Source organism: Haliotis cracherodii, unplaced genomic scaffold (assembly GCF_022045235.1).
Source record: "Haliotis cracherodii isolate W230 unplaced genomic scaffold, xgHalCrac1.p SCAF_3, whole genome shotgun sequence".
NCBI classification, from domain to species: domain Eukaryota; kingdom Metazoa; phylum Mollusca; class Gastropoda; order Lepetellida; family Haliotidae; genus Haliotis; species Haliotis cracherodii.
This window is the reverse complement of record NW_027266286.1, coordinates 38603868-38621021: the sequence shown is the minus strand read 5'-3', so window position 1 is coordinate 38621021 and position 17154 is coordinate 38603868. Positions and strand designations below refer to the sequence as shown.

General features: G+C 39.3%; 1 pseudogene; it reads left to right on the top strand.

The window, feature by feature from the left end:
• Nucleotides 1–329: 329 nt before the first annotated feature.
• The window catches only part of LOC139473681 (digestive cysteine proteinase 1-like), a 35765-nt pseudogene continuing 18940 nt past the window's right edge, over nt 330–17154 (top strand).

The following is a 17154-nucleotide window of genomic DNA, read 5'->3' as shown; positions in this document are numbered from 1 at the left end:
TTACCATTTGTCGCATTGTCGCGTTATCGCATTGCAACGCCTTTGAATAATATGTTTGACTTTAACCGAAGGGCGACAGCGCGACAAGGTCAAAATAGTCGCGTTGCCGCGATTCGCGCATTTCAAGGCCTTTTTCACACATTCAAGATGGCAGCAGATTGCAAAACATATTTTGCATTGTAGCACTTTTGTTAATTTTAAGATTTTTTGTTTGTTTTTGTGAGGACGACAATGCCACTTCTAGGATTCCATAGTTATCCGATTGCCAAATCACGTGAGTGTTAGAACGTGTCAAGGAAGAACATAGTGGTGAAGTCGGCAGCGAGAGCAGAAAGTTTGAGTAGGACGATTCGGTGTATACAGCGAGGTAGGTATCTATAAGTACGCGGTTTTAACGAGTAATATAGGAGGCAACACTACTGTCGGTGATCACTAGAGGCGATGAGGCACATGAGCTGTACATATCCGGGGTGAACACCACGACAATAAATGGCACCTATACATCGGTGTCTCATTTTATTTCAATATACCAACGGTAACACAACAGTTATAAATGTGTCAATGTATTATCGTTTCTACATATTGGGACAAGGGTAGGTTGCCCTCTAAGGCGCACGCTACATTCGTTGTGGCGTGCCATGGTCCCTTGGTAGTTGGATCTGATGATCATTATCGGTTTCACAGGACCATACCCGTGCTCGTGGGTTTCACCATAGTGGTAAACGTCTAAGACCTGCATCACTTCGGGCTACCCTTCCACACGAAGCTGACGCGCCGGTGTCTGTAAGTAGCGTTATGTCACCACATTGTGTTACCATTTTCCTCTACATGTAAATACAGGCGTTGTTAGAAACAAAGAAAGAATATTCGGCGTGCTTTTCAAGGTATCGACAACGTCTTCTTGTCAAACATTTAATGATAGAATTAATTCTAGTATTTTTAAACATTGAAATAGGCCAGTTAAACGTTATCACGACTTGGTACTCACTGGCCTAAATACTTCCTTGTTTGAAGTTCCGCATTTCCGTCGTACAAACAAGACACAAATGTTTTCATTTCATCTTCCCTGTAGACAAGTATTGATTGCCTAAACAGTGCTGAACGTCTTCCTGGTTGCGAATAGGGACATGCCTTAAAGGTATTACGTCTAATATAATTATCCACTATTTGGTGTCCATGTAAAATTGGGACATGGGTAACCAATAAATCAGATCTTTCACACTGATAGCTTCAATCAAGCACATGTGGACGTCTTGTGGTTGTGAAGTATTGACCTTCATGAAGTATCTGGTAGGCATTTAGAAATTGGAAGAACATGAATACATGGCACTTTTTATGGATAGCAACATGTTTTTTGTTTGTAACGACGCTTTTGGGCTACTACGTCTTGCCCCTGCATCAGGATAGATCTTCTTTATTTCCTCCATTTCATCAAGAGTACAAGGTATACAGTGAAAGGACAACATCTATAGTATAAATGTGCACACACACATATCTATATTACATATATGTCAGAAGAAGTTCATATACATATATATCATATTGATTATTGGTGTTATAAGATGGACAATTAGCATGTGCTATTTACAAACTTACATTTGTTTACAATATATACATTGTTTTGTATAGGCAGCTTCGGATCACTTCATCCCACTTTAACTGCATCACCAATATTTATCATGCTCTCTGCCCATACATTGTAGTCCAGTTCATCTTTACGTTGTTCAGGTAAACCGCCAAGCAGAAAAGTCAGAAAGGTATCATCGACTGTCCAGATTCTCACAAATATTTTAACATCAAGCAAATCAATGATTTTATCAAATATGATATATCTTTCTTCTAAATTCTTTTGACATGACATGAAAACGTGTTTCACTATGTCATTCGCAACTGTTCCACAAATACATTCCTTTGATTCTATTGACATTGAACCTAAGCGAACTGATCTAGCTAAGAAAGTAAAATATTTTGGTCTATCGAGGGCCAGTTTACATAACCTATGTTCTCGTCCAGATCGTATTGTTAGATATCTAGACAGTGATAATCTGCTCAGAAGCGCATTGTTAAGTAATTGTTTTTCGTGTAGGTGAATCTTTTCTTTGACCAGTTTTGACCATAATCGTTTCTTGGTGAAATTTGAGCACATTATATAATCATTAACCTCGCCAGACACATTATATTTGGAGACAAGACGTAGCATGCTAAAGATAGGTGATTTCGTGTCTCACTTGTCCTTATTAACTAGTGTTGCTTTATATCTAAACTGTCCAAGTCTGACTAGAAACACTTGTTTGAAAGTATACATTAGGTTTGAATTACATAGCTTACCAAGGAGCAAAAGCTTTTGTTGATCAATGTAGCCTTGTACTGATATAACACCAATTGTGTCTCTCCCATTTCTGGTGCCCGCCGTCGTGATATTGCTGGAATATTGTTAAAAGCGGCGTAAAACCATACTCACTCACTCTTTCTACAGAAGTTTTAACAGTACTTATGTACACTCCCGCATTGACAATTGCCTTTTGAACAGGTAATTTTATCTTACCAATGTAAAGATGTTCAGGCGACACTGTTTTTTACTACATCCAAAAGTTAGGACAGCACTTTTTGAACACATTGTATTTTAACTGTCACTTATTGCCATAATTTTCTGCAAAGTTGAAGACCTGTTGTGTTACAGCTGATCAAGGTCGTGTCATCTGCTAACAGTATTCCTGGGCACCGTCCCCATGGGAGACATAGTCCACAACCGGAATTGCTTAGTTCATGAAGCAAATCGTTTATATAAACAGTAAAGAGCCATGCTGATATGACACGACCCTGGCCTACACCCTGTTTAACAGGGAAAACATCAGATTTGAAGCCAGCAAAGCTAACACATGAGTACATAGAATTGTAAGATAGCCGTAGAATTCTCCATAATTTACCATTGATACCAAATTTATGCAATTAATAAAAGAGACCGTCAAGCCAAACACGATCGAAGGCTTTCTCTTTATCGAGAAAGGCATAATAAACTGGTGAATTCCTTTCGTTAAAGTATGCGATACTTTCAAGAAGAGTGAGAGCCGCCGTTTCAGCACCAGCATTTTTCCTAAATCCAAACTGTAGGGGGTGAGGAAAGGCTACATCGTCGCTTGTCCAGTTTTCGATTTCGATGAGAAGCATTCTTTCGAAAAGCTTACTTAGGACTGAAGTTAGTGTTATGCCCCTGTAGTTAGGTGGATCACTTTTACTTTTTCTTCGTCCCTTATGTACTGGTAATATTTCGCCAATATGCTACACTTTGGGTATATATTCATGTTTAATAATAGCATTGAATAATACCATAAATTGCTTTAATAAAGAACTTCACGCATACGTTAATATGTTCATTTGTGAGCCCATCAGGTCCTGGAGATTTATTGTTTTTTAGTCCTTTAACTGTACTTAATACCTCTGTAATGGTAAATGGTCTCTTCAATGGATGCTTATCAGTTACATGGTTATCAGCATCAGAGGTTTCGTTGTTTTCAGTATTTGTGACTGAGCATATTACTTCATCAGTAAAAGAGCAGTCAAAATTATTTTCCATGGTTGGGACTGACAAGTCTCTAAAGTATTTACCAAAGATTCCACAAATACCTTCCGCTTTACTACTTCGATTACATTTATAAACAAGTTTGTGTACTTGACACGTTTTATTATATCGTTTTGCAAATTTAAAAACATCTATTTCAGCTGCCTCATAGAGTTCTTTCAGTCTGCTATCTATGAGCGATTGTTTGGATCTACGATGCTGTCTTCTAAAACTACTCTTTGCTTCTTTATATTTAACAAAGTTCTCATCGTTCTTAACATGTGATCTGCTATTCTCTTGCCAATGTCGTCTTTTACTGCGCATTTCATCATGTAATAACTTCAGATTGTCTTTTTTCCAGTTGGGTTTGAGGTTGGGTTTAAACTTCGTTGATGGGATACTTACTGCAGTAGATGCATGGAGGGAACTTATTATACGTTTCAATATATTCATTATGGGTCGGGAATTGGGACAAATTGCATATGTCTTTACGAAAGTAATTTTCAGTTTCATAACGATACAGCATAAGATCAGTATCACACGCCTTCTTCCAATTGAGCTTATATCCACCATATGTTTTTAGGACAGTCATTTGTTATACACAGAAGGATAGGCAGATGGTCTGAGACAGTATATGGTATATCGGTATCAGTGGTATAACCAATAACGTTCTTCAGATAATCAACACTCACAAACATATAGTCTATCATTGTTCTCACATCTTTACATTTGTTTGAGAACGTATACTTAGTAATATCGTCTCATGGTACAACTGAATATAGGGTTCGTTCATTTAGTACCCTTTGAAGACAACGAGATCTCATTCTTTGGACGGCAGATTATCGTATATCTGCATTAAAATCTCCAGTAAGAATAGTTAGCCATCACATAGTCCAGCTGTTCAAAGATGTTAGTGGAAGGTAATCTAGTTCCTATCACATATAATGTGTTACTACCTATTTGTTGACTTACTCCGATTGCATTTTGGCTTCGTGATGTATTGATAACGGAAACCCTACACAAATCGCCTTTACGTATGAAGGTTGCGATGCCACCTGACCCACGCTGAGAAGTACTGGTACAGCTGCATTTATATAGTAAATATCAAAATAATCATGTAAAGTGTTCTTCAGGGAGGCATTTTGTTCATTTAACCAATGTTCAGTCACAAAGAATAGATCCGTACTGTCTTGTTGGGTACATACCTGACGTGTACCATGCATAATGCCTCGTATGTTCCAAGTTGCTATTCGAAGCATAACGAGAAGTTGCAGTGCACTATGCATGTTTATTATTAGTATGGCTTTTCATTCTCGGCTCCTGAGTTGTCATATGTATACCAAGAACGTTTTGGTACCCATTCTCTACAGTTGACATTATCAGGCCAGAACGTTTCATCGGCCAATGTTGCCTTTGCACTTTGTGTTGGCATATTTACACGTATTGTGTAAGTTGGATTTCGACCCTCTCAATGCTTAAGGAGCTTCATATAACTAATTGTAACACCACGCTGTGTTGCATAGTCCTTGATCGCGTCTTGTACAATTTCAAAGGGCGTGTCAGCTTTTACATAAGACAGAACAAGCCTCTTTTGTCTAGAGCGAGAGGCCCCAGAGAAGGTTTTTTTCCACTGATCGTTCAGTTGTACTGTCCTTGATTGGCTTGCATGATTTTCTTCACTGGGGCTTTCGCATGTAATGGTAAGGGACAGTTCATTGTTATTGTGGTTACAAGGTCTTTCTTGTCGTGAGTGTCTCACTTTGTTTGGCTTTTGTCTGTGGTCTCGGATTGTTGAGTTTGTTGATCTAGATGGGTCGCCATCACTAATTGCTGGACAATGAGATGCTGCTTGGGTTGTTGCTGTATTTTCAAATGTCACACACATGTCATAAGGATTCGCACTTTTTACGGCTTCTGAGTACAATTGCTTACTTCAAGTGCTCATACAATCTATTTTCTCATCTATAGCAGACATTCGTTTATCAGCTGTTGATATTCTTGTATGCAGAGTTTCTTAGAGCTCTTTAATATCTACATTCTTATGTTGTAGATCGTCCTTCAGTGATGACACATCATGCCTAATTTTTTCCTCGCGTGAATGACTCTCTTGAACTTTAGTTTTAAGGAAAACAGGTTCTTTGTTCTTTTCTTCTAATCCAGACAGACAGACAGACAGTTTATTATAGTCTCACCTCATTACAATGATTTATACATACTTTTAAAATACAAAAAAATATATCTCAAATACATATCATATGTAAAAGTATACAAGTATAAAATGTAACGAGCCACCCTATACAGGGTTACGAGAGACTTTTCATAAAAAGAGCATATTAAAATATAAATAAAAGGCACATAAACTACAACGCATATAAAAGTAAAACCATGAATTAAGAATAAAGGTAATCATATCTTTTAGATAAAATGTTAAAGCAGGTTTTGGCACTTAAATATATCACATCTTGGGAAGACAGGATAAAACTGGCTTTTCTCGGATCATCGAAATTCTTGAAATCGTCTTGTACATCACAACATTTTCTTAACAGTTCTTCTCTTTCGGTTTCATAGTTAGGACATCTTAGTAATACGTGCTCTTCGTCTTCTATACCAACAGCACAAAATGGACATATTCTTTCATCTAGGGGCGTGTTTGTGTAGCGTCCAGTCTCTACTTTGAAGGGCGCCACCCCACTCCTGAACTTGGCTAAAGCCGACCTGTATCTCCTCGGCATAGGGGTTCATAATACTCCGTTTCGTAACCTTCCTTGAAACTGTTGTATGTTCTTAGCTTATTCCCGTCGATTCCGCTCTTTCCTTCCTGTTGTGAAACCTCGTTCCTCCAATTTTCTTTAAATTGCTGCATAATCTTATCTTGGATGGTATTCACAATTCCATATAATTTGTCCAGTGGTATAATGTGAGTTTCCTGTAACTTCTTGTGTAGTCGGAAGGTCCAGTTGGATTTTCGTCTTATTGCCCATTGATGACTCCACTTGAATATCTTGTAGTTGAGACGCTGATGGTCCATTCTCCTATGGCTCATGTATAGTCGGGTGACTGACCCCCACTGTCGCACTGTGGTCGGGTCCCAGCCCATGTCTCCGGAAACAGCGTTGTTTGGCGCAAATTTTCTCAATCCTAGGAAGTATCTCATGGCTCGGTTCTGGACAGCTTCTATGCATGAGATGTTGTATGTACCCCAAATGTTAGCTCCGTATTCAATCACCGACCACACCATTGAGTCATAGAGTTTTGTTAAAGTCCCAAACTCCATGCCACCTAAAAGCTTGAATTTCGCTATTAAAAGCCCTAGCGCTCTGCTAGCCGAACTTGCTGATGCCTTAGCCATTCTCTTGTAATCTAAGTGCTCTGTTAGTAGTATTCCCAGATATGTATATTTCTCCGTTATTTCCGTATATTCATCTCCACGCTTGAAAACCTCGGTTGTTCTTTTCACTCTTGCACCACGGAAATGAATAACTTTAGATTTGGAATAGTTCACAGACATATCGTTCTTCAAACACCAACTGTTAAGGCAAATCAACAACATGTATAGCTCACTTTCAGATTCGGCCAGTAGTACTATGTCATCAGCATAGGCTAAAATACCTACTTTACATTCTCCAGTAGATACAGCAATGTCCATATTATTAATTAAAGTCATGAGGTCATTTATGTACAAATTAAACAATTTTGGTGAGAGTAGGCAACCTTGTTTTAATCCACTGTCTACGTTGAAGCAAGGTGCGTGTCTCCCATTTAGCCAAACACAACACTTTACTTCTTTGTAGAGCGACGATATTGCTCCGAACATCTTGCCTTTGATATCAAGTTCACGGAGTTTCTCCCATAGAATTCCTCTGTTTATAAAATCGTATGCTTTGCGGAAATCTATAAAAGCTACGTATGTAGAAGGTACATCGCTTTTCGGGTTTCAATTATAGAGGTAATAGAAGTGACGTTGTCAATCGTTGATCTTCCCTTCCGGAAACCGTTCTGGTTGTCTTCTATTATAGAGTGAGATTCTGCAAAACTAGAGAGCCTATTATTTAAAATACTGCAATAAAGCTTGTAGCTTGTACTAGTTAGAGTCAGTCCTCTGTAGGAGAGAGGATCTCTCCTGTCCTCTGTTGACGACTTCGGTATCGGGTTTATCACAGCCTTTGTCCACTCAGACGGTATGCAGCCTTCCTCAAAACAAATATTAAACAGATTATACATGTATCTCGCACACTTCTCATTCTTTAATACTTGGTATATTATCTAAACCTGGCGCTTTACCCTGTTTAGCCTTCACAGTTGCGGATTTTATTTCGTCATGAGAAATAGGGCCACTCATGCTGTCTTCTTCGTCAGTTGTAGAATATGTTTCACCTCCCTGAGAGATATTTCCATTGCAGTTGAGGATGTCCGAGTATGCCTTGTACCAGGTGTCCATGACCTTGTCCATATCTTTACTCACGGACCCGTCTTCTAGTTTCACCTCCATCGGAATCGTTTTCCTCCTTTCATTACCAATTCCTACCTGCCTGATTTTCCTCCAAAACTCTCCAGGGTCTGATTTACACAGTTCCTCCATATCTTGACGTGTTTTCTTAACATGCACACGTTTAGCGCGTTTGCATTCTTTATCGAAAGTTTTTCTTCTTGCAACGTATATACTCTTTAGCTGTTGTTTCCTGGGACCATTAGATTTGCACCACAACCTTTCTGCTTCACAAAGGTTTTTCCAAAGATCAGCCAACTCCAAGTTCCACCACTGTTTCTTGTATTTACATTTCTTCCTCACCGAGTAATGCACAACTTTTCTTGACGGAAGATGTTCTTTCATCTCACATAACACAACCTCGGCGAACGATTCGAAAGCCTTATTGATAGAAGTTTGGTCTTTTATTGAACTGTCCAAATCCTTAATAACTTGATCTAGTTTCTGACCTGACTCCGTTGAGGTAAAGAAGTGCTCCGGAATTTTTGAACAGTCAAATTTCACAAACGTAACTGTAATAACATCATCTTTGGTGACAGTCGAATGCGTTGTATCTACTTCTAGTGTCATAGTCCACTTCAACATAGAGTGATCCAGCTTGAGAATATATGTAGGGTCTATAGATCCTGTGCAGCCTGCTGATGTAGCTAAAACATTTGGTCTAACCACTTCAAAATCTGTGAAGTATTTCAACGATTCATATGCAGTCACGCAGTAATCAACCACAGAAGTGCCCCTATTTGATACATATGTGTAATCATTCCTTTTACAATCTCTACCATTAACAATACAATAATGCAGTAATCATGTGAAACATATCCTCTTCAAATTTACACTGTAAAGCGTTCATTCATCTCTTCATGCATACATATTAGTTTTGAGAGGAAACATCCAAGCACATATTTGTCTTTATCATCCACAAGTTCAGTGTTATCGTCAGATACTTTGTTACCGCGAGCACGTGACTTCTGTCGAATCATGACTTCCGATTGGATAACATGAGCAGGTACACATCTGATCATATTTCATAAGCACACTTTTAGACTGGCCGACCCTTTTCCCCCCTCTTTATAAGGGCACCATCTGGAAAGTCAGGTTTATCACTCTTTGCAATGTCATACAATGAGAAACGAATGCATTTAGTTCATTTTTCTCATCCATGTATATCGTAGTCAACTTAGTTTCACATGTGTGTCTATCATACCCACTAAGTGTGTCATTTAAGATTTAAGATACCATAGTCCAGAGAGTCAGGTTCCTGTGTAGAGTATCGTGGAGAACTGGTGTTGCTCATACTTTCAGCTAGTACGGACAATAGAAATAAAGTGAGTTACCTGCAGGTTGATGGATCCAGATGTAGTAAGGTCCAGATGGTATACATCCAAGAATCCAAATGAAAATATTGACCTTCATGAAGTCTCTGGTAGGCATTTAGAAATTGGAAGAACATGAATACATGGCACTTTTTATGGATAGCAACAAGTTTTTTTTTTGTAACGACGCTTCTGGGCTACTACGTCTTGCCCCTGCATCAGGTGAATACTGAGTAAGCGTACTGAATCATGTTAACCTACACGGTTCACGTCTTGCGGGGGCCATAGACACATTAATAGTTATTATGTCTTTAGTTGCCGTATACGGTGTCATATTAGCTTAGCAGAAAAATATTGGACGAGGCGTGAACCGAGCCAAATACATTTTTCTGCTAACCAAATACGACACCGTATACGGCAACAAAAAACACCATATCGAATTTATTATTCCGAAAGTTCACACTATCTCATATCTTATCGCACATGTCTTGTCAAAATGAAAACCGGTATAAATTACAGGACCAGTACATGAGTTTTCGATACAACCCTTTAAAAACAAACGTTAACAATGGTATATATAATGCACTAATTGTGAACGTTTAAACAAATATTATATAGCGAAAATGGATAGAATTATCATAAAAATGTCCGCATGTTATCAGAAAATCTGCCGGCCACTGTAACTAGCAGTCCGCTTTTCCACAACGACAGGCTGCTATACGTCAACTAAAAACACCACAAATAATATTATTATGCCTCAAAGTGAGATTGACCAATCAGAGAGCAGAACTTCTAACCCTTTTGAGCCCGTATACCTCATATGAGACCATATACCGTCAGTAACAGCCATCACCCACCTCACATATTTCATAAGAAAATTGTGGTACTGAAATTCGTCATTCGACAATATTTTGTGTTTTTATATAATTTATTGTGATGTGCAACGACATTTAGTTTTAAATAAAATCACGTTCGTGACTATAGATAAAGAAAGCAGTTAAAAAATTCAGCAAGGTTTGAAGAGTAGTCTCCCTTCGCCCCTTAAAGTCAACGGTTGTAAGTTGTAAGTCCAGTTGTCCAGTTGTAAGATACCAGATAGTGAAAACATTTCGGCCTAAACTCGCTGACGCTTCGTTCAATATGTTTCTGCTAACCTAATATATAGAATAAAGATCTCAACGAGTATTGTTTACACAGCTTCTCTGTCAGCACATGAGAAACAAGTTACACTTTCAATTGCAGCAGATAACATTTGGATATGTAGCATATCAGTATGTAACACCAGGAGGTGAAACACCAGGCCCCAAACCCCAAATCTTTCTCTCCACATTTGTCCGGGCAATTGTCTTAACCACCTGAGGCAAGTAAAGTGAAATAAATGATTGCGATTATGTTGCGAACAGCAATTTTCCAAGATACTTTTACTCAGTTTCCGGGAGAAATATATTCATACATACTTTGAAAGTATTGAAAATCCAAGTGAGAGTGCTGACATCACCCGCTTCACAATTGGCTTCCAAAACAAACCTATCTGGGTGCGTGGCCTAAAGCTGTCGCCACAATGGCGCAACTCAAATGTTTTTCATTGGCAGAAATGTTAGACTTGGTTGCAGCGCCTTGCTACTATATACTCTATCTTCCGATGCTTAGCAGCTGTACGGATACCTCAGGAAGCGCATCAAATTAAACCAGATATGGCCTGCCGAATAATGCAGAATTCCAATAAGTAGAATTTGTGGAAATGTCGCACCAGGTCAGCATTTGGCGCGAAGTGTTGCGCACTGTGACGTAATGTTTACAGTCACAATGGGAAGACGTCATTACTTTTGTATGTTGCGAAGTCCCAATGATAATACTAGCGTCACAATGATAATACTGGCGTTACAATGATAATACTAGCGTCGCAATGCAGGCTGCTCAGGCAGAATCCTAATATGTGCTAGGGATGAACAGAGACCATATAATAGAGGGACGGCCCTCCCCAACAGTTTATTATAAACCATCAGCGCTACGGTCTGGCATGTAACTGATACACCCGGACACCCTGCTGTTAACCTCTCTGCACCGCTGCAGATGTGCAGTAGATGCGCAGACATTCACAACTGACCATTCTGGTAACCACGTAAACAATATTACATAATATCCGGAGTAAGAGTTAATTCCCTTATCCGAGATTTCTCCGACTACGACCAGCGACAATCCAATAAAAGGACGTCTCTTAGCGGATTACACAGATTTTTGTATGATATCTCTCATTAGCACATGCCAGTTGGCTGCAAATTATTTGCTGAACACGTGTGTCTTCCGGGACATTTATTTCAATTTACATATCTCATTTTATGCTGCAATTGTTAACTATTATAAATAAACAAATATACCAAATTTACTACGAACGCCACAGAAAACTACGATCCGGTAAATTGCACAGGAACTCAGGAAGTGTAAATAAAACTCATTCAGAAGCAGGGAAGACACTTGTAACATATCACCATATTCCCGATGTTCACAAAATATATCTCCAGATTAACTTCATATCTTATAATAAGTTCAGACTAGATTTACTTGCAAAAATGCATGATCACCGACTGGTGTAAATGCTTTACTATTAGCCAGAAAAAAAATGACGCCATATTAATGTTTTTATTTCATGTAAATTCGCTACTATTCTATAATGCTAATAGTTCCAATGAATTAAAAATACACATTAAACTACGAGCGTTGTTAAATGAATTTTCGATGTGTCTGACAATGGGCTTCGAAAGAATCAAATGTTATTGGTTACTGCCAGTTTGGGTCTAGCAGTGATAATAGGGTTTGCTGGAGCGAGATAAGTTTGACACCTTCGACCTTGTTGTCTGGAACTTCTCTCCCGACGACTGCCGATATAATCCTTCTTTTTTCTTGGCATTTACAAAGCAAATGATAATTTTATAATACAAATATTTCATGTAACGGATTTATATTTTTGTATGATGTTTTCATTGTTGTGTAAATACACAAAGTAAGTAGTACCTTCATCATATTTACATTATTATGATTGGGTTTAGGCCAAGATCATTTTGCTCATAATCAATATTTACACGGCATAAAATAAATAACTGATTAAATGTAGTCATGATTAATACAGACAAAATCTTCAGAAGATAACATATATGTAGTATTGTAGTATGTAGTATATGCGCGATATGTGATAGAAGCCTAACTGAAACAAAGTTAAACTTACGAAAAAATGGCGAAAGCAATGGTAAAAAAAATACGCGTCTTACAAAAACAATTCTAATATAATACAATATAAGTCACTTTGTATAATGTTTCAAAAGATATATGCGAATGATAATCACAGACAAAATGCATGTTATTTCGTCTGCTATATGGTAACTTAATTTAAAATATGTGACGTAAAATATGGCCTTGCGCCAAAAATCATACAAAAACACCTACCGATCGTACCTAAATAACTTTGGTACCAAGCCAGAGGGGAAATCGTGATGAATGTGAAACTATTTAATTCAGGACCGATGATAGGAACACATTCGTCTGAAAGCATGCGAAAATTAAGAGTTGTGGTGTAATTATTTCGGGAAAAGTCAGATTTAGTCCCATTTCTGGAGTCAAAATCTGAAATATCGCATCCGCCCTAAATTTGTAAATGGCACTAAGCCAATTTTTAACATATTTCCTTTTTATACACCTCGGTAACCAAGGACTTTCATCGCGAATTAGAGGCCGTTATTGAAAATCAAAATCTGCACTTTTGCCAATTTTACATGTGCGCCATTTTGTTCTCTCGGACAAAGACGAAGCGTGATCACAGTCATCAAATACAGTGACAACGACATGCTTTAGGGCATCAACAAATCTCAGTTGTAATGTTAACAATGTTAAGAAATACATCAGTGTAATTTTGTATTGTAAAATATATCTTTTGTATGGGAAAAAAAGGCGACAACGATGACTGCAGTGAACGCGTTTCGGCTCGCTTCCGGACAGGCTGCGCAGTACAAGCCGTAGCACTGATGGTTTCGCGCATAGGCTAGAGGGCCGTCCCTCTATTATATGGTCTCTGGGATGAACAACTTTATTACGGTTTCATATTGCCGAAAATAGAAAACATTAATGTTGAATTGAACAAATTTAATGTTATTTTTGTTGCTTTGATATGTACTTTGTTTCACTTTGCTTGTGGACAAAACCATACACCCCTTTTCATTGCTCTCGTCGAAGGCAGTGACCATATCACGCATCGACGCCTACACAATGAGAGAGTTCCTTATAAAATCGTTCATAAATTCGTCATAGTAGTATGGAGATAAACGTACTTTGTTTTCAATTTAGAGAAAGGTTATTGTCATTTAATACTTTCGAAGTTTTCATTCCATAGGGTATGTAGGTATGCCACATACCGTGACATGCCTTTTTCTCTCAAAAATACAGTTCCTGAACTCAGTCACCTCAATCACATTTCACAATCACAAGTCCAGTCTTTTAGGTTTCTTGACAACATGACCTGACCTCGTGGTCGGCTAGTGCTGTACCACCGCCGGCTCGGACTCTGTAGCAACATGTGTCTTTGACATCTTCAAAGGCAGTGGCAACGTATCTGAGACTGCTGCCCGCTCACACGGTGTCATCTTCGCCTGCCAATCGTCTTCACTCTGGCGATGTTCATCGTAGTCTGGTAGTCTGGAGAACCATGAGTAGGTGTGTCTTCGATTGCGTCGTATGTGTCTGCCTCCTGAATCCAACACATACGACTTAGATGTACAATTGTCCAACGCCTGAACGACCTGAATCCACCATATACGACCTAGATGTACAATTGTCCAACACGTGTACAACCTGAATCCACGACATACGACCTAGCTGTACAATTGTCAAACGCCTCAAAAACCTGAATCCAACACATATGACCTAGCTGTACAATTGTCCAACGCCTGAACAACCTGAATCCACCACATACGACCTAGATGTACAATTGTCCAACACGTGTACAACCTGAATCCACCATATACGACCTAGATGTACAATTGTCCAACACGTATACAACCTGAATCCACCACATACGACCTAGCTGTACAATTGTCCAACGCCTGAACAACATGAATCCATTACATACGACCTAGATGTACAATTGTCCAACACCTGTAAAACCTGAATCCACCACATATGACCTAGCAGTACAATTGTCCAACACCTTAACAACCTCAATCCACGACAATACGACCTAGATGTACAATTGTCCAACACCTGTACAACCTAAATCCACCACATACGACCTAGATGTACAATTGTCCAACACCTGTTCAACCTAAATCCACCACATACGAACTATATGTACAATTGTCCAACACCTGTGCAACCTGAATCCACCACATACGACCTAGATGTACAATTGTCCAACACACGTGCAACCTGAATCCGCCATATACGACCTAGATGTACAATTGTCCAACAACTGAACAACCTGAATGAACCACATACGACCTAGCTGTACAATTGTCCAACCCCAGTACAACCTGAATCCACCATATACGACCTAGATGTACAATTGTCCAACACCTGAACAACCTGAATCCACCATATACGACCTAGATGTACAATTGTCCAACACATGTACAACCTGAATCAACCAGATATGACCTAGATGTACAATTGTCCAACACATGTACAACCTGAATCCACCAGATATTACCTAGATGTACAATTGTCCAACACCTGAACAACCTGAATCCACCACATACAACATAGCTGTACAATTGTCCAACAACTGTACAACCTGAATCCTCCTCATGCGACCTAGATGTACAATTGTCCAACACCTGTACAACCTAAATCCACCACATACGACTTAGATGTACAATTGTACAACACCTGTGCAGTCTGAATCCACCACATACGATATAGCTGTACAATTGCCCAACAACTGTAAAACCTGAATCCACCACATATGACCTAGATGTACAATTGACCAACACCTGTACAACCTGAATCCACCACATACGACATAGATGTACAATTGTCCAACACCTGTGCAACTTGAATCCACCACATACGACATAGCTGTACAATTGTCCAACACCTGTACAAACTGAATCCACTACATACGACCTAGATGTACAGTTGACCAACACCTGTACAACCTGAATCCACCAGATACAACCTAGATGTACAATTGTGCAACACCTGTGCAACCTGAATCCACTACATACGACCTAGATGTACAATTGTCCAACACCTGTGCAACCAGAATCCAACACATACGACCTAGATGTACAATTGTCCACCACCTGAACAACTTGAATCCACCACATACGACCTAGATGTACAATTGTCCAAAACCTGTGCAACCTGAATCCACCACATACAACATAGCTGTACAATTGTCCAAAAAATGTACAACCTGAATCCACCTCATGCGATCTAGATGTACAATTGTCCAACACCTGTACAACCTAAATCCACCACATACGACTTAGATGTACAATTGTACAACACCTGTGCAGTCTGAATCCACCACATACGATATAGCTGTACAATTGCCCAACAACTGTAAAACCTGAATCCACCACATATGACCCAGATGTACAATTGACCAACACCTGTACAACCTGAATCCACCACATACGACATAGATGTACAATTGTCCAACACCTGTGCAACCTGAATCCACCACATACGACATAGCTGTACAATTGTCCAACACCTGTACAAACTGAATCCACTACATACGACCTAGATGTACAGTTGACCAACACCTGTACAACCTGAATCCACCAGATACAACCTAGATGTACAATTGTGCAACACCTGTGCAACCTGAATCCACTACATACGACCTAGATGTACAATTGTCCAACACCTGTGCAACCAGAATCCACCACATACGACCTAGATGTACAATTGTCCAACACCTGAACAACTTGAATCCACCACATACGACCTAGATGTACAATTGTCCAAAACCTGTGCAACCTGAATACACCACATACGACCTAGCTGTACAATTGTCCAACCCCAGTACAACCTGAATCCACCAGATACAACCTAGTTGTACAATTGTCCAACACCTAAATAACCTGAATTCACCACATACGACCTAGATGTACAATTGTCCAACACCTGTACAACCTGAATCCACCACATACGACCTAGATGTACAATTGTCCAACACCTAAATAACCTGAATTCACCACATACGACCTAGATGTACAATTGTCCAACACCTGAACAACCTCAATCCACCACATACGACCTAGATGTACAATTGACCAACACCTGTACAACCTGAATCCACCACATACGACTTGGATGTACAATTGTCGAACACCTGTCAAACCTGAATCTACCAGATATGACCTAGATGTAAATTTGTCCAACATCTGAACAACCTCAATCTACCATATACAACCTTGATGTACAATCGTCCATCACCTGTCCAACCTGGTTCCACCACATACGATCATGCTGTACAACTGTCCAACACCTGTACAACCCGAATCCACCAGATACGACCTAGATGTACAATTGTCCAACACCCGTACAACCCAAATACACCACATACGACCTAGATGTACAATTGTCCAACACCTGTACAACCTAAATCCACCATATATGGCCTAGCTGTACAATTATCCAACACCTGTGCAACCTGAATCCACAACATATGACCTAGCTGTACAATTGTCCAACACCTGTACAACCTAAATACACCACATACGACCTAGATGTACAATTGTCCAACCCCGGTATAACCTGAATCCACCACATACGACCTAGATGTACAGTTTTCCAACACC